This window comes from Schistocerca americana, chromosome 3 (genome assembly GCF_021461395.2).
Source record: "Schistocerca americana isolate TAMUIC-IGC-003095 chromosome 3, iqSchAmer2.1, whole genome shotgun sequence".
Lineage (NCBI taxonomy): Eukaryota > Metazoa > Arthropoda > Insecta > Orthoptera > Acrididae > Schistocerca > Schistocerca americana.
The window spans coordinates 581707803-581731278 of NC_060121.1; positions in this window are offsets into that span (position 1 = coordinate 581707803).

Here is a 23476-nt window from a genome sequence, read left to right on the forward strand (position 1 = left end):
TATCACGTAATAGGGGAGAGAGTGTGGCAGATATGATACGCGAGTTGGGATGGAAGTCGTTAGAGCAAAGACGTTTATCGTCGCGGCGAGATCTATTTACGTAATTTCAGTCACAAACTATCTCTTCCGAATGCAAAAATATTTTGTTGAGCCCAACCTACATAGGTAGGAATGATCATCAAAATAAAATAAGAGAAATCAGAGCTCGAACAGAAAGGTTTAGGTGTTCGTTTTTCCCACGCGCTGTTCGGGAGTGGAATGATAGAGAGATAGTATGATTGTGGTTTGATGAACCCTCTGCCAAGCACTTAAATGTGAACTGCAGAGTAGTCATGTAGATGTAGATGTAAATATCTCTACACATAGGTGTCTGTAAGATCTACAGATTTTTCCTAAGCTTTGTACCGAATTTCTCACAGTTTTCTGCTCACACCTGCGTGGAAATTCTGCAACTCCTACAAATTCTCTCAACTTGACACAGTCATTTTACTAAGAGTCCAGATCAAAATCACGATCAATGGGCAACAAACTGATTCATTCGACGCAAAGCGGTCAGTCCGTCAGGCTGTCCACAATCAATAGTGCTAAATGCAGTTGCTGTCAAAGTTTACCTCAGGAAACTTAACAATTCGCTCCCACTCGTGGCTATGTGGGCAAAGAAAACTTTTGTCGAGAATATGCAAATAATCTCAGCAAATTCGTATCGGGACAAGATCAGATATCGCACGCCAAACAGTTACTGAAAACTAACTGTGAAGCAACAGTAGCATTTCAAACAGTAACAAATACGAGGTAATGATCTTAGGGAAAGGTTTCCTGCTGGAGGAACAACAGTGATTACCCACAGCAACAAAATAAGAGGTCTGGGGCTAGATCTGGTGTCAGATCTACAAAGGATGACGACTACCATCTGGCAGAGGACGTTGAACGAAGTCAAAGACCAGCATATAGGTACATTCCGGTCGAAGTCTCGCAATTATCCAGAAACCAAAACTAGGTAACAAGTTCATTTTATCGAAAGTGTAACACGTAGCATTCATTTGCCAGTATCAATGCCCACAGTCATAATTATACTATCACCGTTTGGATACATCGTGTGCCATGAAAATATTTTCGAGGTAAAATATAGCACACTGACTTTATCCTTGGAGGAAAGTGGGATCGGATTCTTAGATAAAGACGAAAAATGTAAAGCATTACTAGTATACAATGCCCTTAAAAGCGCAAAATTCGGCCCTACCATCCTGACAAGTACTTCTAAGAGCAGTTGAGCCAGGAAGCTAAGTAGCACCCAGCATCACTGGAAAAATACACACATCAAAAAAAGTTTTGCGTCACCTCGATTCCGAGGGTTCCGGGACCTTTGCAGAAAATTTGAATAGAGATCAACATAAACATCATTTCCGCCACTTTTATTGCTCATGAAAACCACACATTACATGTTTTACCATCATACAGCGAACCCTTCAGAGGTGATGGTCCTGATTGCTGTAGACACAGGTATCTCTAATATCCAGTAGCACGTCCTCTGCATTGATGCATGCCTGTATTCGTCGTAGCATACTATCCACAAGTTCATCAAGGCACTGTTGGTCCAGATTGTCCCACTCCTTAACGGCGATTCGGCGTAGATCCCTCAGAGTGCTTGGTGGGTCATGTCGTCCATAAACAGCCCCTTTGAATCTATCCCAGGCCTGTTAAATAGGGTTCGTATCTCGAGAACATGCTAGTCGTGCGATTTCGTTATGCTGAAGGAGGTCAATCACAAGAGGTGAAGACGAATGCCTCGCCAATATGCTGCCGATATGCTTGCGCTGTCGAATGTCGGCTGGCTTTCACGTATCACACGAATATTATGGCGCCTTCCATGACCACCAGCGGCGTACGACGGCCCCACATGTTGCCAACTCCAAAACAGCAGGGAGCCTTCACCTTGCTGCACTTGCTGTCTAAGGAGTACAGCTTGACCGGGTTGCCTCCAAACATGTCTGCGACGATTGCCTGGTTGAATACATAAGACACTCTTCGGTGAAGAGAACGTGATGCCAATCTTGAACGGTCCATTCGGCATGCTGTTGGGCCCATCTGTACCACGCTGCATGGTATCGTTGTTGGAAAGATGGACCTCGCCATAGACGTCGGGAGTGAAGTAGCGCATCATGCAGCCGGTTGCGCACAGTTGAGTCGTAACACGACGTCCTGTGGCTGCATGAAAAGCATTATTCAACATGGTGACGTTGCTATCAGGGTTCCCCCCAACCATAATCAGTAGATAGCGCTCATCCACTGCAATAGTAGCCCATGGGCGGCTTGAGCGAGGCATGTCATCGACAGTTCCTGTCTGTCTGTATCTCCTCCACGTCCGAGAAACATCGCTTTGGTTCACTCCTTGACGCCTGGACACTTCCCTTGTTGAGAGCCCTTCCTGGCACTAAGTAACAATGCGGAAGTGATCGAACCGCAGTGTTGACCTTCAAGGCATGGTTGAATTACAGACAAGACGAGCCGTGTACCTCCTTCCTGGTGGAATGGCTGGAACTGATCGGCTGTGCTCATGCATGGTTGTTTACATCTTTGGGTTGGTTTAGTGGCATCTCTAAATAGTCAAAGGAACTGCGTCTGTGATACAATATCCACAGTCAAAGTCTATCTTCAAGTGTTCTGGAAACTGGGGTGATGCAAAACTTTTTTTGATCTGTGTATATTTTGATGTTGGATGATCATAGTCATTTATATACTCTGGTGATTGATACGTATTCACACTTGCACATGCAAATAGTCAAGAAAGTAGCAGTATGCAGCTGGCTCACTCTGCTACAGTCAGTAAAGTGTTGCTTGGGTTGTTTGAATTTAATGCAACTGAAACTTCAGGATTTATTGCAAGAATTTCTGCACCATAGATATCGACAACTCTTGCCTCGTCCTTGGTTGGTTGGTTGGTTTAAGGATGAAAGGGACCAAGCTGCAGAGGTCATCGGTCTCTTTTTCCAAAATACTAAAAAATACCCACAGAGAATAAAATGTGTTCAACAGAATAGGAGACAGATGACACAGAACAAAAGAAACTTAGACAAGGACCAGACAAAACAAAAGAAGATCACACGGAGTGCGACGGTGGTTGGCAGACCATAGGAACAGAAAAAAAAAGGAAAAACCAACCACCGAAAACACATTAAAAACTGAGTTTAAAACCGTAGGCCAATGGCCAGAATCAACACAAAACAATCAAATAAAACAGAAACACTCAGATTAAATGATAAAAACCCCCTGCCCGAATAAAACGGAAAACTAAGTCAGCAATAGCAGAGTCATCTGTTAAAAGGGCAGGGTGCGAGTCAGGCAGTGGGAACGACAGCCTGAGCACAACTAAAAGTGGACAGTCTAATAAATGTGGACCACTGTCAAAACGGAGCCGCAGTGACATAAAGGTGGGTCCTCACGTCGCAATAGGTGGCCGTGCGTCATCCATGTGTGCCCAATGCGCAGCCGGCACAGGACAACAGACTCCTTGCGAGTGACCCGCAAGGAGGACCGCCACGCATTGGTCGTCTCCTTAACAGCCCGCAGCTTATTCAGGGATGGCAGGCCACGCCACTCATCAGCCCACATCCCAAGCACCTTACGGCGCAACACCAGCTGCTGATCGCGGGCCGTGAGGCCGATCTCCAAAGCTGGGGCGTCGGTCGCCCCTTTGGCCAGACAGTCAATACGTTCGTTGCCCGGGATTCCAACGTGACCTGGAGTCCAAACAAAGGCCACCGAACGACCAGAACGGGTAAAGGCGGAAACAGACTCCTGAATAGAGGATACCAGAGGAAAAGAGGGAAAGCAGCGGTCGATGGCCTGGAGGCTGCTCAGGGAGTCACTGCAGATGACGATGGACGTACCTGAGCAGGAACGCATATGCTCAAGAGCGCGCAATATAGCCAACAGCTCTGCAGTAAAAATATTGCAGCCAGCCGGCAAGGAGCGCTGTTCAACATGGTCAACGTGAGCAAAAGCGTAGGCAGTGCGACCATCAACCAGGGAACCATCAGTGTAAACAGCCTCACAGTCCGAAAATGAGGCGAGGAGCGCGAGAAAACGGCGACGAAGGGCTACAGGCGGAACCGAGTCCTTAGGTCCCTGTGCCAAGTCCAGACGGACGGACGGCCGGGGCAAACACCAGGGAGGCGTAGGTGCATGGGCCCGGAAGGGAGGCAGAAGAGGGAAGGACCCCAGTTCCGACAGCAGGGACTGGACGCGGACAGCTATGGAAAGCCCAGATCTAGGTCGCCTTTCGGGCAGGGAAAAGCAGGCGACGATTGGGATGGCCCAGCGAGCAATGCACGTGGACAGCATAGTCAGCGAGCGGTCGATGGCGGCGAATCCGCAGCGGGGTAACCCCGGCCTCCACCAGTAGACTATCCACGGGGCTCGTACGAAAAGCGCCAGTTGCAAGTCGAACCCCACAGTCGTGTATGGGGTCTAACAACTTCAACACTGAGGGTGATGCAGACCCATAGGCCAGGCTCCCATAATCAAGCCTGGACTGCACAAGGGCGCTGTATAATCGCAACACCGTGCAGCGATCCGCACCCCAAGATGTGTGGCTCAGGCAGCGGAGGGCGTTGAGGTGCCGCCAGCACTTTTACTTCAGCTGAGTAATATGAGGAACCCATGTGAGCCGGGCATCAAAGACGAGTCCTAAGAAGCAGCAAGTGTCCACCACTTCAAGCAGGTGGTCATCGAGGTAAAGTTCAGGATGACGGTGGACCGTCCGACGCCTGCAGAAGTGCATAACTCGAGTCTTGGCTGCAGAGAACTGAAAACCATGAGTCAGAGCCCATGATGCGGCCTTGCGAACGGCTACTTGCAGCCTGCGTTCGGCGACTCCCGTAGTCGTGGAGCTAAATGAGATGCAGAAGTCGTCGGCATACAAAGAAGGAGACACCGACGACCCCACGGCTGCAGCCAGACCATTAATGGCCACTAGAAATAAGGAGATGCTCAACACCGAGCCCTGCGGGACCCCATTTTCCTGTGTATAAGATGAACTAGAGGCGGAATCGACTTGCACCCGGAAAGAGCGGCGCAATAGAAAGGTTTGAAGAAAAGCCGGGAGCTGACCATGAAGACCCCACTCATGCAACGTAACAAGGATGTGATGCCTGCATGTGGTGTCATACGCCTTCCGCAGATCAAAAAATACAGCAACGAGATGCTGACGTCTGGCAAAGGCCATACGGATAGCAGATTCCAGCCGCACCAAATTGTCCGCTGCAGACCAGCCCCGACGGAAGCCACCCTGGGATGGAGCGAGGAGACCACGCGACTCAAGGACCCAACACAAACGCCGCCCCACCATACGTTCGAGCAATTTGCACAAAACGTTGGTGAGGGTAATGGGACGATAGCTGTCCACCGCCAGTGGGTCCGCACCGGGCTTCAAATGGGGACAATAACGCCCTCTTGCCATGGCGACGGGAACACGCCTTCGCTCCAAATGCGGTTAAATATCGCGAGAATGTGTCTCTGGAAGTCCCTGGAGAGATACTTCAGCATCTGTGCGTGGATGCAGTCTGGTCCTGGTGCTGTATCAGAGCAATCGGCGAGGGCAGCGAGGAATTCCCTCTCGCTGAAAGGAGCATTGTATTTTTCAGAACGACGCATGTGGAATGAGAAAGGCGTCCGCTCGGCTCGCTCCTTTAGAGAGCGAAAGGCGGGGGGATAAGATGGAGTCGCAGAGCTCTTAGCAAAGTGCGCGGCAAGCAGTTCAGCAATGGCGGCAGCGTCCGTGCAGACAGCGCCGTCCAAGGAGAGCCCAGGTACACCCATTGGGGTCTGGTATCCATAAATCCGCCGTATCCGGGACCACACGAGCGAGGGGGAGACACGGGAGCCCAAGGATGAGACATACCTCTCCCAGCACTCCTGCTTACGCCGGGCAATAAGACGACGGGCCAAGGCATGGAGCCTCTCAAAGGCGATGAGGGTCTCCAGAGACGGGTGCCGCCTATGACGCTGGAGAGCCCGCCTACGGTCGCGAATAGCCTCAGCAATCTCCGGCGACCACCAGGGTACAGCCTTCCTCTGAGGGAGTCCAGAAGAGCGGGCGATGGCAGCCTCGGCCGCCGAAAGGATGGATGTGGTTAAGACACGGACCACCTCGTCAATGTCACCCTGTGGGGGAGACTCAATGGTGGCAGCGGAAGTAAAAGCCGGCCAGTCAGCCCTGTGGAGAGCCCAGAAGAACGACACTGGGGCAGCGACAAATAGATGGGAAAATGGTCACTACCACACAGGTCGTCTTGCACTCGCCATTGGACAGACGGTAAGAGGCTAGGGCTGCAGATGTAAAGGTCAATGGCGGAGTATGTGCCATGCGCCACGCTAAAGTGTGTGGAGGAACCATCATTTAAAAGCGAAAGATCGAGCTGTGCTAATAAATGCTCAATGGTGGCGCCTCGACCTGTCGCCACTGACCCGCCCCACAGAGGGTTATGGGCGCTGAAGTCGCCCAATAACAAGAAAGGTGGCGGCAATTGGGCTATCAGAGCAGCCAGGACATGCTGCGCGACAGCACCATCCGGTGGAAGGTAAAGACTGCAGACGGTAACAGCCTGTGGCGTCCACACCCGAACAGCGACAGCCTCTAAAGCTGTTTGGAGAGGTACAAACTCGCTGCGAAGAGAGTTAAGGACATATATGCAGACGCCACCAGACACCCTCTCATAAGGTGCTCGGTTCTTATAATAACCCCGATACCCATGGAGGGCGGGGGTTCGCATTGCTCGAAACCAAGTTTCCTGCAGAGCAATGCAGAGGAAAGGATGAAGGCTGATAAGTTGGCGGAGCTCAGCTAGAAGAAACCGCTGCAGTTCCACTGGAGGATGGTATTGTCCATGGCTGAGAAGGCGTGAAGGGACTAGGAAGACAATTTACGCCGCTTTTTCACTCGCTGCCTCCTATTCAGAACCCGCACGAGTGACATCCATGGCGTCTGAGGGACCGGCGAGATCCAGGTCTTCAGCAGACGCCAGAATCTCGACCTCGTCATCAGACGCTGAGCTTGTTGGTAGTGGTGGGATGGGTGCCACCGCAACGTCGTTAGCCTTGGGGACTTTCTTCTTCTTCTGTTTCTCTCGCTGTGCCTTCGGTGGGTCAGGCTGGGAGGGCCTCACTGGGTCAGTGTCAGGGACAGACGACGACCGGGAGGCCCTACGACCAGGGACCGGTGGTTGTTTGAGCCACTTGTGGCTGTCTGCTTTCGGACCGGTCGGAACTTGTGAAGGGAGATCCCCAAGGGATCCCTTCCTGGCGAGAGGAGCTGAAGAAGACTTACGCTTCTCCGGCTGGGAAGGGGGAACTGATGTCCCCAATGGTTGGGGTGGGTGTTGCTTCTGAAGTAGATGGAGCAGGAGCAACAGGGAGTTTAGTGCCCCCCACCATCAAGGGGGCAGGTGTGGGCCTTCGACTCTGAGAGCTGACTGGAGCGGATGGAACTGTAGCAGGAGTGACAGTTGCGGCATAAGAAGATGTCATGCACACTGGATGAAGCTCATCATATTTCTGCTTTGCCTCAGTGTACGTCAGGCGGTCGAGAGTCTTGATTTCCATGATCTTCCGCTCCTTCTGCAGAATCGGACAGTCCGGCGAGCAAGGCGGATGGTGCGCACCACAGTTCATACAAATTGGAGGCGGGGCAAAGGAATGATCAGGATGGGATGGTCGACTGCAATCGCGACAGACGAGGTCGGAAGCACAGTGTGAAGACATATGGCCGAACTTCCAACACTTGAAGCACCGCATCGGAGGAGGGATATAAGGCTTGACATCACAACGGTACACCATCACCTTGACCTTCTCAGGTAACGTGTCACCCTCGAAGGCCAAGATGAAGGCACCGGTGGCAACCTGACGATCCCTCGGACCCCGGTGGACGCGCCGGACGAAATGGACACCTCGTTGCTTCAAGTTGGCCCGCAGCTCGTCATCGGACTGCAAAAGGAGATCCCTGTGGAAGATAATGCCCTGGACCATATTCACTTTTATGGGGCGTGATAGTTACGGAGACATCCCCCAGCTTAGCACAAGCGAGCAAGGCCCGCGACTGGGCGGAGGATGCCGTTTTTATCAACACCGATCCGGATCGCATCTTGGACAAGCCCTCCACCTCCCCAAACTTGTCCTCTAAATGCTCTACAAAGAACTGAGGCTTCACGGATAGAAAAGATTCCCCATCAGCTCTGGTACAGACAAGATATCTGGGCGAATACGTCTCACTTTCATTCAATGCCTTTCGTTCCTCCCATGGTGTGGCGAGGAAGGGAAACAATTTGGGGTCATAAACGTTACCTTTAAAATGGGCTCTGGAACGCTTAGAGACTGCTGGTGGCTGGCCACCAGCAAGAGAAGATGTGCCACGCTTCATTGTGTGTCATCCACCCTGATGCCACCTACTCCGACCAAGGGCCCTCCCCACGGGCGCCACCCAGCCACAGCAAAAGCCACCTGGCAGAATGGTCATTGCCGGGAGTCCCGATGCCCCAGGGAGATGGGCATCTACTCCTTGGCATACGTGGGGAGAACGGCGCAGGCTTCAGTAGAGGGATCCCTGTGTTGTCAGGGGGCTACAACCAACAGGGTACATGGCGGCCCCACCACAACGGACTGGCTACCATGCTGGATGTTAGGTGACATGTGGTCCATGGTCGCCGTCAGTGCAGAAAGTGGCCCAGCACATTGCGGGGCAGAAAGTGCACACAGGAGCGTATCCATGCCCAAGAGATGTAGAGCGGGCAGGACTGCAACGCAACGACGAAGAAGCTGGCGAAAGTTCTCAACGCAAGATGGACACAATGCACCAAGTAAGGTGCCCTTCCGCAATCGGCTCGCTCTTCGGAAAATTTTTGAGATATGGAGGTCAAACCCGACAGGGGACCATCACATAAGGCCGAAACGTTTGAGACTCCTTTTAGTCGCCTCTTACGACAGGCAGGAATACCGCGGGCCTATTCTTACCCCCGGACCCGCAGGGGGGGGGGGGGGGGGGCCTCGTCCTTTGACATGCTACTATTAAAGGAGGCTACACGAAGTGTTTCAGCCATCATCTTTGTCAGTAGGAGCTCTACCACATGATACAGACAGTCCTATTCGCACCGTGCATATTGCTCTCTAGTACCAACATGTTGAAGATCGTTTATCTCAGTCACATTAAAAGCACTGTGGGGTGCTAGGTCTACTTTTACACGTTTAGATGCACATGCAGTCAGTTTGTATGTATTGGCAAATAGAAGTACCCTGCTGGCAGTTAGCTGAGGCTCGAGTTATGGCTGCGGCTGTGCTATGGCTTAGTGAAACGACAACATGTCCGAAAGCTCGGGAAGTCAGCCCGTTTATACTGCTGCCGTGGTGCAGGTGGAAACACCTGCCTTCTTCAAATGGTTCATATGGCTCTGAGCACTATGGGACTTAACATCTATGGTCATCAGTCCCCTAGAACTTAGAACTACTTAAACCTAACTAACCTAAGGACATCACACAACACCCAGCCATCACGAGGCAGAGAAAATCCCTGACCCCGCCGGGAATCGAACCCGGGAACCCGGGCGTGGGAAGCGAGAACGCTACCGCACGACCACGAGATGCGGGCCTGCCTTCTTCATCTAGCAATTCGACCAGCACTGGATCAGGGGCTGCGACATCACTACAAAACGTGCTCATACACAGAGACTGTCGTGACGTTATTAGTTTATCTGTAAAAATTAAATAGGCATGGAGCCCACGAGGAAGCAGTGTAACGTTAAATGCTGCCCTTTATGCGAATTAGTGGGTTTTGCCAATAATAAACTTATTGTTATAACGAAAACAAATACTTACGGCATTCTTCTTCCTAGTAAATCACCACTGCTGTTGCTGGCGGCGCTTTATACTGTACAACAAATGATAGATAACAAGTGATCACATTGTAAATACCGCTTGAAGAACGGGGGACTTAAACGCCATTAGCAATGAACTCAGGTGTAGAGGCGCAGGGACGATGGGGTTGGCGGCGTTAGGAACTCAGGGGACAGACGGCGAAGTGTCGGGTTGGCCCTCATTCGGAGGTGACGCGTTGATATCAGAGTTCCTGCGGCAATGACATTAGGGCCTTGGTGCTCGTGGCTAGATGTGATGACGTCAGAATTCACAAAATGTTGCCTCAGTCAGCTTGAAGGTTATCTCGTTCTCTCTGTCCTGTAATTACATCTACTAATAAAAAGTGCATGAGAAGATGTTCACCCTATCGTACCACATTTGTTGTGACTGTTGTCTTCAGTTCAATGACTGCTTTCATTCAGCCCTGCAGACTATCCTGTGCAAACCTCTTCATCTCCGAATAACTACTAGAGCCTGCACCCTTTTGAACCTGCTAACTGTAATTATATCTGAAATCTGGTTTTATCACAGGACAGAGCGTATCAGGTTGTGGAAAGGGGCCAAGGTTAATTGCTGTCAGTTATACAAGAACACACACAACTTTTTTCCTCAAAGCAATGTACAGTTTTCTCTTTAAAACAACAAAGATCAATTCACGGCTAAGGGCCCAAGTAACTTCTCTAGAATAAGTTTAAATGATTGCTTGTAAAATACCAGGATTTAGTGTAACGGCTGAAGGCGTTGCTTAGGTAAAATAACAATATCTTTTCAGCTAACGGGCGAAATAATATTTGAGATCAGCTAAGGAAATTCTTTAAAAGCCAAGCATTTACAAATCCGGCTTAAGGCAAAATTAAGGAAAATTCAAGTTAATTCTTCGACTCAAAGCCCAATTAAAAAAAAATTTCCTTTAGATAATAAAAGAGAAAATTTAAAGATAAGCCTTTACACAGTACAACAGAAAAACATGTTAAGAAATCTTTAAGGATCTTGTCGGCTCAAGGCCTAAGCAATTACTCAAGAATAATTAACGACAACCTTAAGATAAACATTTACAGAACACGGCTGAAGGCTGTTTCAAGAATTCAAGATAATTAAAGAGAAACCTTACAGACAAGGATTTACATACTAAAGCCACAGATTCTGAAAGAAACGTGGATGAAGCACAGCAACTAGAATTTCAAATGAAACACGACTGAAGGCCTAATCTTAAAGTTGTTATGAAGTTCGGACGAAGGCCATATACTTTACATAAAACAATATTAATACACTAATACACGGTTGAAGACGTGGCGCTGGTTGCTGTGGCCGAGCGGTTCTAGGCACTTCAGTCCAGAACGGCGCTGCTGCTACGGTCGCAGGTTCAAATCCTGCCTCGGGAATGGATGTGTGTGATGTCCTTTGGTTACTTAGGTTTAAGTGGTTCTAAGTTCTAGGGGACTGATGACCTCAGATGTTAAGTCCAATAGTGCTTACAGCCATTTGAACCATTTTTTTTGAAAGTGTGGCACTGTACCTGCGACCAAATAAAATGTCTATCACAAACAACAAACAGTGGTGCTCAGAAGCGTTCCAAGGGTCGGCCTGGGGAGGAAACTCTAACAACAGGTTAGGTGAGACAGGCAGCGAACCTATGGACGGCTGAAGAACCAACCAACAAGCTAATCAATTACCTTCCACTCAGCCAACGGCACGAAAACCGAAAATGACTTACTCGCTGCTCTCTCGCAACCGACCGACTCCCTACTCCAGTACGCAGACAGCATTCATCTGCTCAATGAAAATTATAGAAGCTACACACAGTTCGATGTAAACACTTGCAACAAGAACTCCCTACTCCAGTACGCAGACAGCATTCATTTGCTCAATGAAAATTATAGAAGCTACACACAGTTCGATGTAAACACTTGCAACAAGAACTCCGACAATCCTAAAACAAATCACCGTGGAACAACAAGGAGAAATGACAAGTCACACACACACACACTGAGAGAGAGAGAGAGAGAGAGAGAGAGAGAGAGAGAGAGAGAGAGAGAGAAGAGAGAGAGAGAGAGCGAGAGAGAGAGAGAGTGTTTCTATAAGCGGTCGGCGACCAAATACACGTCGTCCGATGAGCCGACCGACCGAACGACCAACCAATGTCGTCCCCACTGAAGTCATGTGTGTCGGCAACAGTCTGGCGAGTGTTGGCTGTCCAGAGCTCACTGCAGCTCCAACCCGACTCAACTCGATGTCCGTTCGGAACTTGGAGACACGGCGACCCGGGCACACTGGCTAGGACCCAACCATGCAGAGGTTACTCTTGCCCATTGGCCACGACATCTCTGTACAATGAAAGAACCGACCCACTTACGGCAAGATGACCAACTGACGAGGCCCAGAAATAGTCCAAAGACCAAATACACGTTTCCCGATGAGACGACCGACCGAACGACCAAACAACGGTCGCTCCCGCTCCAGTCTCCTTCCGTCGGACAATGCATGTGTGTCGCCAGCGGTCGGGCGAGTACTGGCTGTTCGCACCTCACTGGCGCTGCGTCCCGTCTGAACTCGCGACAGACGACGACCCGGAAATACTAGCAGTCACTCCAGAGACAGTACGATGGTGCACTATGGGTAAGCACTGCTGCTGCTGCTCACGGGCAATCACACCAGAAACTTAGTAAGGCCAGTAAATTGAATAAGAAAGAGGCGACAGTACTGCAAGACAAGGTGACAATCAATAAACGGAATAAACACGAGCTGCGCACGGCTCAATCTCTTTGCCTCCCTCCGTAATTCCACTCTCCTTGTCATACCTCTTAGTCAAGCTATGCCACAAACTTCTCTCCCCTTCCCCTCTCTCAATTCAACTCAGTACCTCCTCTTTGGTTATATGATCTACCCACATCATCTTCAGCAATCTGCTGTGGCACCATATTTAAAAAGATTCTATTCTGTTCTTTTGGTGACTTTTTACTGCTAACGTTTCACTGCCATAAAAAGTATCACTCCACTAAATTACCCCCAGGACAGACTCATTAGCTCGTAATCCATCTAGTGGGACTGCAGCCGGACACATAGTTCTTGAATAATGATGACGTAGCCAGCGGCTGCATTTGAACCTACGTTTGAATAAAGGGTGTTAGATTCAAATGCAGCCGCTGGTTTTGCCATCGTTATTCTAAGACATATTAACATTTAAATCTACATTCGATGTTAACAAACTCCTCTTCTTTAGAAGCGAATTTGTTGCCGCTGTCAGTATACATTTCATATCCTCTCTACTTCGGCAAAAATCACTTATTTTGTTAATAAACAGCAAAACTCATCTCCTACTTTCAACGTCTCGTTTCGTAATCTAAGTCTCTGAGCATCCCCTGATTTAATTCGACTACGTTACGTTACTCTCGTTTTGCTTCGTTGATGTTCATCCTATATCCACCTGTGTAGGCACTGACCATTCCGTTCAACTGCTCTTCGATATCCTATTCAGTCTCTACCAGAATTACAATATCGTCAGAAAACTTCCAAGATTTCATTACTCCTCTCTGTACATTAATTACCTCTCCAAATGTATTTTTAATTTTCGTTTGTGCTTACTCAACATACATATTAAATAACATCGTGGATCGGTTACAAACCTGTGTCACTACCTTCTCAATCACTGCTTCCCTTTCATGCGACTCTTTTACATTACTGGCCATTAAAACTGCTACAACAAGAAGAAATGCAGATGATAAACGGGTATTCATTGGACAAATATATTATACTAGAACTGACATGTGATTACATTTTCACAAAATTTGGGTGCATAGATCTTGAGAAATCAGCACCTAGAACAACCACCTCTGGCCGTAATAACGGCCTTGATACGCCTGGGCATTGAGTCCAACAGAGCTTGAATGGCGTGTACAGGTACAGCTGCCCATGCAGCTTCAACACGATACCACAGTTCATCAAGAGTAGTGACTAGCGTATTGTGACGAGCCAGTTGCTCGGCCACTACTGACCGGATGTTTTCAGTTCGTGACAGATCTGGAGAATGTGCTGGCCAGAGCAGCAGTCGCACATTTTCCCTATACAGAAAGGCCCGTACAGGACCTGCAACATGCGGTCGTGCATTATCCTGCTGAAATGTAGAGCTTCGAAGGGATCGAGTCAAGGGTAGAGCCACGGGTCGTAACACGTCTGAAATGTAACGTCCATTGTTCAAAAGTGCCGTCAATGCGAATAAAAGGTGACTGAGATGTGTAACCAGTGGCACCCCATACCATCATGCCGGGTGATACTCCAGTATGGCGATGACGAATACACGCTTCCAATGTGCGTTCACCGCGATGTCGCCAAACACGGATGCGACCATCATGATGCTGTAAACAGAACTTGGATTCATCCGAAAAAAATGACGTTTTTCCATTGGTGCACCCAGGTTCGTCGTTGAGTACACCATCGCAGGCGCTCCTGTCTGTGAAGCAGCGTCAAGGGTAACCGCAGCCAAGGTCTCCGAGCATATAGTCCATGCTGCTGCAATCGTCGTCAAACTGTTCGTGCAGATGGCGTTTTGCAAACGTCCCCATCTGTTGACTCAGGGATCGAGACGTGGCTGCACGATCCGTTGCAGCCATGCGGATGAGATGCCTGTCATCTAAACTGCTAGTGATACGAGGCCGTTGGGATCCAGCACGGCGTCCCATATTACCCTCCTGAACCCACAGATTCCATATTCTGCTGACAGTCATTGGTTCTCGACCAAAGCGAGCAGCAATGTCGCGATACGATAAACCGCAATCGCGATAGGCTACAATCCGACCTTTATTAAAGTCGGAAACGTGATGGTATGCATTTCTCCTCCTTAGACGAGACATTACAACAACGTTTGACCAGACAACGCTAGTCAACTGCTCTTAGTGTGGGAGAAATCGGTTGGAAACATTCCTCATGTCAACACGTTGTAGGTGTCACCCTGAAAAGCTAATCATTCGCATATCACAGCATCTTCTTCCTGTCGGTTAAATTTCGCGTCTGTAGCACGCCATCTTCGTGGTGTAGCAATTTTAGTGGCCAGTAGTGTAACTGCCGTCTGTTATCCATACAAGTAGCGTATAACGTTACGCTACCTGTATATTCTCCTGCTGCCGTCAGAATTTCTAGTAGATATTGTCAAAAGTTTTCTCCAAATCTGCATGAGCTATAAATTTAGGTTAGCCTTTTCTTAACGTGACTTCTAAGTTTAGTCGTAGAGTCAGTATTACCTCGCGTGTTTCTACATTTGCCCGGAATCCATACTGATTATACCACGTACCGTATTTATGCGAATCTAGTGTACATTTTTTTTACCATCCGGAGTACTCTAACTGGTGTGCACATAAGATTCGATGGCGCGTTAGATTCGAGTACAAATTTCCCTACCCTACCCTATGTGATCTGCAGTAGCAGAACAATTATTAAACTCTAGCAAGAAGATATAGGTACGTCTTCCGTAAATTAGGGGAAGGAAGCCATAAATCGAGTAAGAGGTTATCGAGTTAAAAGAGCTGGAATATATTTCCCGTTCTGAATTCTGTTCGCAGGAGTCAGGACAAAATCCATTACTGCCACGAGAGGAAAATTTCTTTAGTCGTCGGTTCAAACTGAACGTCCTCTTTGTGTGTGTTTTGTTTGCTACTTGAAATTTAAGTATTATCTCGCACGTTACAGCGCATTGTTTTACTTCTCAATCTCGTTTCATTCCTTTTGGCCTACTACAGTACTTCGCATTGTGTTAGCGATAGGTAGTAACAAAATGCATGGTAGGCAAAGAAGAATGTCGTGCGAAGCTACTTTCAAGCGTAAAATAATTCTTTATGCTGAAAAATATGGCGACAGACGGGCATGGAGTGAGTTCAGTGTAGCTGAGAGTAACATTCGCCTATGGAAGAAATAGAAATTGGGATTATTTGCAACTACCGCTTCTAGAAATAAATTTACTGGACCTCGCAATGCAAGACATCCTAACGTTGAAGTAAATGTTTTGGAATTCGTCTGAGAAAGGAGAAAAAATGGTCAACCTGTGACCAGTGACATCATAATAATAAAAGCAAATGAGATGGCTGCAGCTCTTGATATACCGAAGCAAGATTTTAACGCTAGCCAGGGATGGGTTCATCACTTTATGAAACGAGCGGGCTTGTCTCTGCGACGCCGTAAAACATGCCAAGAGCTTCCACACTATTTTAAGAAGAAACTTGAAGAATTTCAGCGGTATATTATGGGACATCGGAAAGAGAAGAATTTTTCGATGGGCCAAATAGATAACGTTGATGAGACTCCAATTTTGTTTCATATGCCACGTAATTATACGATTGACGACAAGGACACAAAAGTAGTTACCATCAAAACATCTGGGTGTGAAAAATAGCGCGTAACATTAATGATGGCAATCACAGCAGATTAGTTTAGACCTGCTCGTTTTTTAGTCTTCAAGAGAAAAACAAGCCCTAAGACTCCAAAAAATTAAAAGCTAAATTAAGAGAAGGGGCGGGTGACTGAATCATTGATGCTTGACTGGCTCCGAAACGTGTGGGAACTCCGTCCTGGAGGATTTTCCAACCAACCATCAATGATTTGTCTTGCTGCATTTCGTGATCATTTCACTGACGACGTAAGAAGTAAGATACACAGCTTGCTCAGTTACCTTGTTATTATTCTTGGAGGAATGACTACTGTATTACAACCCCTGGAAATTAGTATAAATAAACCTTTCAAAGGTTGCGTTCAGGAACAGTACGAAAAATAGTTTTGCGAACCAAATCGTGAACTGACTCTCTCAGCAAAAATTAAACGTGCTGTACCATACATTGTTGCGCACTGGGTTTCGTCTGCCTGGAAAAGCATCGAAGCACCAATAGTCGTAAAATCATTCAAGAAATGCTGTGTTTTAAATATTCTGGAGGGCAGTGAAGATGATTTGCTCTGGAACGACACCGAGGATGACGGGGAAGTACGAAATGAATTTATTTCTGATGTAGACACTTCCGAGGAGTCCAGTAATGATGACATTAATGAATAATACAGAGTGACCCCTGTAATTTATAGTACGTTTCTTCGTATGTCATATAGGTAATCAAGTTAGGCCTCCTTTTTTAACGATGAAAATGTGACTTATTATCGTAATGAGTAACTTAAAAATAAATTAAGGTTGTTTTTTATAGTTCATATATACATATATATACACTCCTGGAAATTGAAATAAGAACACCGTGAATTCATTGTCCCAGGAAGGGGAAACTTTATTGACACATTCCTGGGGTCAGATACATCACATGATCACACTGACAGAACCACAGGCACATAGACACAGGCAACAGAGCATGCACAATGTCGGCACTAGTACAGTGTATATCCACCTTTCGCAGCAATGCAGGCTCCTATTCTCCCATGGAGACGATCGTAGAGATGCTGGATGTAGTCCTGTGGAACGGCTTGCCATGCCATTTCCACCTGGCGCCTCAGTTGGACCAGCGTTCGTGCTGGACGTGCAGACCGCGTGAGACGACGCTTCATCCAGTCCCAAACATGCTCAATGGGGGACAGATCCGGAGATCTTGCTGGCCAGGGTAGTTGACTTACGCCTTCTAGAGCACGTTGGGTGGCACGGGATACATGCGGACGTGCATTGCCCTGTTGGAACAGCAAGTTCCCTTGCCGGTCTAGGAATGGTAGAACGATGGGTTCGATGACGGTTTGGATGTACCGTGCACTATTCAGTGTCCCCTCGACGATCACCAGTGGTGTACGGCCAGTGTAGGAGATCGCTCCCCACACCATGATGCCGGGTGTTGGCCCTGTGTGCCTCGGTCGTATGCAGTCCTGATTGTGGCGCTCACCTGCACGGCGCCAAACACGCATACGACCATCATTGGCACCAAGGCAGAAGCGACTCTCATCGCTGAAGACGACACGTCTCCATTCGTCCCTCCATTCACGCCTGTCGCGACACCACTGGAGGCGGGCTGCACGATGTTGGGGCGTGAGCGGAAGACGGCCTAACGGTGTGCGGGACCGTAGCCCAGCTTCATGGAGACGGTTGCGAATGGTCCTCGCCGATACCCCAGGAGCAACAGTGTCCCTAATTTGCTGGGAAGTGGCGGTGCGGTCCCCTACGGCACTGCGTAGGATCCTACGGTCTTGGCGTGCATCCGTGCGTCGCTGCGGTCCGGTCCCAGGTCGACGGGCACGTGCACCTTCCGCCGACCACTGGCGACAACATCGATGTACTGTGGAGACCTCACGCCCCACGTGTTGAGCAATTGGGCGGTACGTCCACCCGGCCTCCCGCATGCCCACTATACGCCCTCGCTCAAAGTCCGTCAACTGCACATACGGTTCACGTCCACGCTGTCGCGGCATGCTACCAGTGTTAAAGAGTGCAATGTAGCTCCGTATGCCACGGCAAACTGGCTGACACTGACGGCGGCGGTGCACAAATGCTGCGCAGCTAGCGCCATTCGACGGCCAACACCGCGGTTCCTGGTGTGTCCGCTGTGCCGTACGTGTGATCATTGCTTGTACAGCCCTCTCGCAGTGTCCGGAGCAAGTATGGTGGGTCTGACTGACTGAGTGCCTTTGTGTACGTCGCCCTGGATATCGTGGATTAACAGTACGAACTGAGTTTCGCAAGACCTGTGTTTGCGTAATCCATGCTTACTGTTGTAGAGGGGGTATTCGTTCTCCAGAAACGTCCGAAAGCGTGGTGGTGGTGGTTAGTGTTTAACGTCCCGTCGACAACGAGGTCATTAGAGACGGAGCGCAAGCTCGGGTTAGGGAAGGATTGGGAAGGAAATCGGCCGTGCCCTTTCAAAGGAACCATCCCGGCATTTGCCTGAAACGATTTAGGGAAATCACGGAAAACCTAAATCAGGATGGCCAGAGACGGGATTGAACCGTCGTCCTCCCGAATGCGAGTCCAGTGTGCTAACCACTGCGCCACCTCGCTCGGTCCTAAAGCGTAAATCTAAAATGCGTTCCTCAATTCTACAACATAATTCTACCTACGATAGGAGATTATAGTTAAGCTGGTCTGTCCGATTACATTTCCTGAAAATGTGAAGTGCTTGCGCATTTTTCAACTCTCTAGGTTCCCCTCGTTGATCAACTGACCTAAGATAAACTACTGCTAGAAGCACAGAAAGTTCTTTTGCATAACCTCTGTGGAACCACACAGGTATCTCATCTGGTCCAGTTGCCTCTCTGCGTCAAGTACTCTCAGACGATATTCTTTTCCGCGATCGATTGTCTCAGTATCCGCCAATCCGCTAGTCACGCTGCGACTAAAAAAGGGCCTCACGTGGAAATCGTTGTCTGCAAAATACATTCATCTAAAAACGTAACGTAAAAGGTACTGTATCCGTTGAAACTGAAAGCATGTCGGTTTCCGAAGCGTATTTTTTACGAAAGGATCTGAAGAGCACAACGTCAGGTGTATGGGTGCTGGGAAGAGAATGAGTTTCGCATTGGCCACATTGTCGAATGACTTTGTCCTGAAACAGTATGCTTGTGTAACGAACACTGGTTCCCTGTACATGCATTTGGGAGTGGGTTCCCATTGACACCCTGCTGCGGTGGTCCATTTCGAATCTGTGACGGCATGCAGGTGAGCGAGCAAACACGCCTCCACAGTTCAAACAGCTGTGGTCGGTACGCCGTGTTTACCGTATTGCCCTGGGGTCTGCGTGACCCAGGCCTATCTCCAGGTGCTTGGCGTGTGCAGCCTCCGTGCTTAGTCGATGGGGTACCCTCAGTGCTCGCCAGCCATTGAGCATCTCAGCGAGGCTATACTGCCACAGATTTGATGTGGGAATACTCGACAAGTCTCTTTCATACAATATTGCTCAGCAGAAAGGAATACCACTCTAGACGTGATGTACAGCAGTGAAACCTGCAAATGTCAATGCATCAGATTCAATTTCACAAGACTAATAGCGCCCCACTGTGATAGCATCCAGGACTAAGGGAAGCTCAGCATCGGTTGTATATATTGCAGATGTAGATTTCAGGTAAAGCACAGCTAATAACACTTTGTTACAGGTAATCATGTACACCCAGCATAGTTACAATGTCACATGTTACAGTTGCAACTATGCAGACTCTACATGATTACTTGTAACGCACCGACGATAGCTGTGTTCTCAGCTGAAATCTAGATTTACAGTAAAATACGGATTCTATTATGACCTTTCTGTCGTAAACGCGAATGCGTTAGCGACGGAATTGTCACAGCTGAGGCACCTCTAATGTTTCTCTAGGGACTGGGTCAGCCTCTTTAGTTGACTCATCCTATGGTCCTACTCAAGTCTGGATTTATCGTTAAGTATGATTGGAAGTGGTAGGGCTAGGCCAAGTTCCGGGGGATCGAGAAATACAGGCTCCGACAGAGACAGCGAGTGGCGCGCCTCAGAATTGGCAACTCTCTCAACCCAAATACGGACCAAGGTACAGGGTACAAGAACACGGTTGGGTGAGGAACATCGCAAGCCAATATCGGAAATGCAGTGATCATAAATTCCGACGTTTCTTGTCTTCCCAACTATTCAGTCGGAAGACTGTATATAAAAATCAAACCAACAACCACAGCACAATTCTCAATAAGGATAGGTTAATGCTCAGACCTATCCTTATATATATATATATATATATATATATATATATATATATATATACTGGGTGATCAAAAAGTCAGTATAAATTTGAAAACTTAAAAAACCACGAAATAATGTAGATGGAGAGTAAAAATTGACACACATGCTTCGAATGACATGCGGCTTTATTAGAACAAAAAAAAAGCAAAGTTCACAAAATGTCCTACAGATTGCGCTGGACAGTAAAACGTCAGGGACTGTGCATGACAATCGTGTATAAAATGAGTTGTAATGAGAGAGAGAATCAGATGCGCCAGCAGTCGCAGCATGTTGACGTTACCTGAAAAGGCGCTTTTATTGAAGCTGTATTATCGGAATGGGAAATGTGCTAGTTCAGCGTTACGATCCTATCGCCACAGAAAGGGAATTCGAACGGGTAAAGGTCCGTTGACAAATGCAGCTGTGGCGAGAATGATTTCGAAATCCGAAACCACGGGTTGTTTAGACGACAGATCCCGTAGGGGCTGACCAAGCACAAGGCGTAATGCTGCTGAGACAGTTCAGGAAGAAATGGAGACTGTAGTGGATTCGTCCATGCGCGGGGAAGTCACTGCTCGTGCAGTGGCACGTCGCACCGGCATTCCATACACTACTATTTGGTTGGCACTGAGGCGTACCCTCCGATGCTATCCCTACAAAATCCATCGGCATCATGAACTGTTACCTGGTGATTTAGTGAAGCGGAGAGCATTTGCGGTGTGGGCGTTTCAAAAGATGGCAGAAGATGACGATTGGTTGAGTAACGTGTTGTGGACCGACGAAGCTCATTTCACGCTCCGAGGGTCTGTCAGCGCCCACAATTGTAGAATTTGGGCTACCGAAAATTCTAGAACTGTCGCGGAAACTCCATTGCACGACGATAAAGTCACGATATGGGTAGCATATACCACACCTACCGTTATCGGGCCTCTTTTCTTCGAGGAAATATGTGATCCTGGTTTTGTAACTGCTACCGTGACGTGTGAGAGGTACGCCGATATGTTACAGAATCGAATCAGCCCCAGCCTGGCTGATAAACACCTGCTGTAACGTACGATGTTTATACAGGATGGCTCTCCACCCCAAATTGCTAGACTCGTGAAAGATCTCTTGCGCGCGGCGTTTGATGAAGATCGTGTGCTCAGCCGCAACTTTCGTCATGCTTGGCCTCCCAGGTCCCCAGACCTCAGTCCGTGCGATTATTGGCTTTGGGGTTACCTGAAGTCGCAAGTGTATCGTGATCGACCGACATCCCTACGGATGCTGAAAGACAACATCCGACGCCAATGCCTCACCATAACTCCTGACGTGCTTTACAGTGCTGTTCACAACATTATTCCTCGACTACAGCTATTGTTGAGAAATGATGGCGGACATATTGAGCATTTCCTGTAAAGAACATCATCTTTGCTTTGTCTTACTTTGTTATGCTAATTATTGCTATTCTGATCAGATGAAGCACCATCTGTCGGACATGTTTTGAACTTTTGTATTCTTTAGGTTCTAATAGAACCCTATGCCATTCCAAGCATGTGCGTCAATTTGTACCTCTCTATCTACATTATTCCGTGATTTATTCAGTTTTCAAATTTATACTGACTTTTTGATCACCCGGTATATATAAACAGTATGTATGTACATAAAACTACAACCAAGCAACAAGCCGACAATACTACAGCTGATGCCTGTAAGCTACCAGGTAAACCTGCTGCAAGTAAGAATATTAAATGCCCAGAATTATTTTACCTTTTAAATATCAACAGACACAGATAAAGGACTACAAAAAGATAATCGTTGAAGCAGCAAGTAGCAGGTGTTACTGACAGCCGTAATACTTAGTCGCCAGACCTGCTGGGACCCAGCTCATACATCAATTAAAAATAATGGAGTTTAAACAGCGATATATATATATATATATATATATATATATATATATATATATAACTATGTTATCTTGCTGACGACGCTAATAATCAGTCGCTGGACCTGTTGTGACCCAACATATACATACATAAAAGGGGCTTAAACCACAACATACATATTTCTATTTAAAAAAAAGTAAAACTATGTAATGAACCAAGTCATAAGCACAGAGTACAACTGCTAGTGGTGTAAAACATTTGTTAATAACAGTATTTTCAACTGTACGCCCGATTGAACACTCTACGGCGCTCTGTCGAAAGGCTCTTGTTGTTGCTTGCCGTTAAACAAATTGTGATTCAACGGTGCATGTTAACAACAACAAGAAATATTCAAATGGTTCAAATAGCTGTGAGTACTATGGAACTTAACTTCTGAGGTCATCAGTCGCCTAGAGCTTAAAACTTAAACCTAGCTAACCTAGGGACATCACAAACATCCATTCCCCATCCAGGATTCGAACCTGCGACCGTAGCGGTCTTGCGGTTCCAGACTGCAGCGCCTTTAACCGCACGGCCACTTCGGCCGGCAAACCATCACATTCTAGCAGCTAAGAGTCTAGTTTGAGTGAGGCAACTTCGAATACCAACGGCCACAGTTTCACAGAGCAACGGCCACAGTTCAAACCACCACGTCCTCTTTAAGGGGGGGAGGGGGAGGTGTAATACATATGGAAAGAGAAATCTTATCACAAGCAGCCGGGAACTCGATAATACAAACGGCAGAACATTATGCCTCCAGGCACATCGCCTCACCACCCTTCTGGATGAGTCGTAACTGAAACCGCCTCAAAACAGCTTACCATACGATACAATCCCGCTCGCGAAACGCGGCCGTTCGCATGTACGTTCTCTCGCCCCAGAAGACGCCAGCGATCGCACGCTAAGCACCGTGGCCCCGTCTGGCGATGTGCCAGAGGATGGAGAGCGCAGCTTAACTGTCATCTCCAATACCTATGTTCGCCTTCCGGCACTACATGGGATGCTTCCTCCATGGGAGGACGGATGAGGCATGCATCT